The sequence below is a fragment of the Oncorhynchus keta genome, unplaced genomic scaffold (genome assembly GCF_023373465.1).
Source record: "Oncorhynchus keta strain PuntledgeMale-10-30-2019 unplaced genomic scaffold, Oket_V2 Un_contig_12056_pilon_pilon, whole genome shotgun sequence".
NCBI classification, from domain to species: domain Eukaryota; kingdom Metazoa; phylum Chordata; class Actinopteri; order Salmoniformes; family Salmonidae; genus Oncorhynchus; species Oncorhynchus keta.
In genome coordinates this window covers 1-3,177 of record NW_026277745.1, presented here as the reverse complement: position 1 = coordinate 3,177, position 3,177 = coordinate 1, and the positions used below count along the sequence as shown (strand labels likewise).

Below are 3,177 nucleotides of genomic sequence, written 5' to 3'. Positions count from 1 at the left end.
CCATGACAACAGACATTTCCCTGGTCAACCATTACCACAACACAGACATTTCCCTGGTCAACCATTACCACGCCACAGAAATGTATTGCTTTTCCTCCGCTTTCTCCGCAACTGTATTCGTAAACGACATTAAACCCTGTTCAATATGATGTGGTTATCAGTAGTAGAAGTGGTAACCGTGAGTCAAACACCTTTGTTCTGGAAGGATTTGCTCCTCTACCAACGTGTACAACTCATACTTACCTGGCAAAGGGAGACACCGTGATCAGAGGCGGTTCACCCAGGGCGAGGCTCAGCCGGCACTCCGGCTGTGCTGACCCCTGCGAATTTCTCAAAATGTGGAAATCTCGATGCATAATTTATGGTAGTGGGGGACTGCGTGCCTGCGCTCTCCTGATCTTGATGTTAAAAAATATACTAACAGATTTAATTTGACATGTGTTTCAACTCAAGAGTTCAATTGAGTTTCTTGTTGAGGAGAAATGTTCTTATCAGATGATTGGCAAATTAAAACTCAACCTAATTGCCTCAGACATACATTTTGTCTTCTCATAACCCGGATGGATGTGTGTGATCTGTTATTGTGATGGGTGATTATGCCTGTCATGTCCTGATTATGTGAAGGAAAAGGCCTACTTCTGAATGCATACTTTGCGCCCTCATGACGGAATCTGGATTGAGGTCTTTTATTTTCAAGATTATTAAATCATTTTTTAGGACAGTTTGTAATTTAAGACCACAGTCAACCATTACCATGACAACAGACATTTCCCTGGTCAACCATTACTATGACAACAGACATTTCCCTGGTCAACCATTACCACGCCACAGACATTTCCCTGGTCAACCATTCCACAGACAATTCCCTGGTCACCCATTACCATGCAACAGACATTTCCCTGGTCAACCATTTCCCTTCCACAGACATTTCCCTGGTCAGCCATTACCATGACAACAGACATTTCCCTGGTCAACCATTACCATGCCAACAGACATTTCCTGGTCAACCATTACCATTCCACAGACATTTCCCTGGTCAGACAGACATTTCCCTGGTCACCATTACCTCCCTGGTCAACCATTACCATGCCACAGACATTTCCCTGGTCAACCATTACCATGACAACAGACATTTCCCTGGTAAACCATTACCATGACAACAGACATTTCCCTGGTCAACCATTACCACAACACAGACATTTCCCTGGTCAACCATTACCACGCCACAGAAATGTATTGCTTTTCCTCCGCTTTCTCCGCAACTGTATTCGTAAACGACATTAAACCCTGTTCAATATGATGTGGTATTATCAGTAGTAGAAGTGGTAACCGTGAGTCAAACACCTTTGTTCTGGAAGGATTTGCTCCTCTACCAACGTGTACAACTCATACTTACCTGGCAAGGGAGACACCGTGATCAAGAAGGCGGTTCACCCAGGGCGAGGCTCAGCCATTGCACTCCGGCTGTGCTGACCCCTGCGAATTTCTCAAATGTGGAAATCTCGATTGCATAATTTATGGTAGTGGGGGACTGCGTTCGCGCTCTCCCTGATCTTGATGTTAAAAAAATATACTAACAGATTTAATTTGACATGTGTTTCAACTCAAGAGTTCAATTGAGTTTCTTGTTGAGGAGAAATGTTCTTATCAGATGATTGGCAAGTTAAAACTCAACCTAATTGCCTCAGACATACATTTTGTCTTCTCATAACCCGGATGGATGTGTGTGATCTGTTATTGTGATGGGTGATTATGCCTGTCATGTCCTGATTATGTGAAGGAAAAGGCCTACTTCTGAATGCATACTTTTGCGCCCTCATGACGGAATCTGGATTGAGGTCTTTTATTTTCAAGATTATTAAATCATTTTTAGGACAGTTTGTAATTTAAGACCACAGTCAACCATTACCATGACAACAGACATTTCCCTGGTCAACCATTACTATGACAACAGACATTTCCCTGGTCAACCATTACCACGCCACAGACATTTCCCTGGTCAACCATTCCACAGACAATTCCCTGGTCACCCATTACCACGCCACAGACATTTCCCTGGTCAACCATTACCATGCCACAGACATTTCCCTGGTCAACCATTACCATTCCACAGACATTTCCCTGGTCAAGCATTACCATGACAACAGACATTTCCCTGGTAAACCATTACCATGACAACAGACATTTCCCTGGTCAACCATTACCACAACACAGACATTTCCCTGGTCAACCATTACCACGCCACAGAAATGTATTGCTTTTCCTCCGCTTTCTCCGCAACTGTATTCGTAAACGACATTAAACCCTGTTCAATATGATGTGGTATTATCAGTAGTAGAAGTGGTAACCGTGAGTCAAACACCTTTGTTCTGGAAGGATTTGCTCCTCTACCAACGTGTACAACTCATACTTACCTGGCAAGGGAGACACCGTGATCAAGAAGGCGGTTCACCCAGGGCGAGGCTCAGCCATTGCACTCCGGCTGTGCTGACCCCTGCGAATTTCTCAAATGTGGAAATCTCGATTGCATAATTTATGGTAGTGGGGGACTGCGTTCAGCTCTCCCTGATCTTGATGTTAAAAAAATATACTAACAGATTTAATTTGACATGTGTTTCAACTCAAGAGTTCAATTGAGTTTCTTGTTGAGGAGAAATGTTCTTATCAGATGATTGGCAAGTTAAAACTCAACCTAATTGCCTCAGACATACATTTTGTCTTCTCATAACCCGGATGGATGTGTGTGATCTGTTATTGTGATGGGTGATTATGCCTGTCATGTCCTGATTATGTGAAGGAAAAGGCCTACTTCTGAATGCATACTTTTGCGCCCTCATGACGGAATCTGGATTGAGGTCTTTTATTTTCAAGATTATTAAATCATTTTTAGGACAGTTTGTAATTTAAGACCACAGTCAACCATTACCATGACAACAGACATTTCCCTGGTCAACCATTACTATGACAACAGACATTTCCCTGGTCAACCATTACCACGCCACAGACATTTCCCTGGTCAACCATTCCACAGACAATTCCCTGGTCACCCATTACCACGCCACAGACATTTCCCTGGTCAACCATTCCACAGACAATTCCCTGGTCACCCATTACATTTCCCTTGGCAGCCATTACTGTCCCCCAGACATTTCCCTGGTCAAGCATTACCATGATATG

General features: G+C 43.4%; 3 non-coding genes across 3 annotated transcripts; all 3 read left to right on the top strand.

Annotated features, from left to right (window-relative positions):
- The first annotated feature begins 235 nt into the window (after positions 1 to 235).
- Positions 236 to 396, top strand: LOC127917801 (U1 spliceosomal RNA). Its single transcript, XR_008097735.1, has one exon. It is a non-coding gene; the product is annotated as a U1 spliceosomal RNA (small nuclear RNA).
- A 992-nt stretch (positions 397 to 1,388) lies between these two features.
- On the top strand, positions 1,389 to 1,552 carry LOC127917799 (U1 spliceosomal RNA). The gene has a single exon (XR_008097733.1). It is a non-coding gene; the product is annotated as a U1 spliceosomal RNA (small nuclear RNA).
- Positions 1,553 to 2,406: 854 nt separating this feature from the next.
- Positions 2,407 to 2,569, top strand: LOC127917800 (U1 spliceosomal RNA). The gene has a single exon (XR_008097734.1). It is a non-coding gene; the product is annotated as a U1 spliceosomal RNA (small nuclear RNA).
- Positions 2,570 to 3,177: the final 608 nt, after the last annotated feature.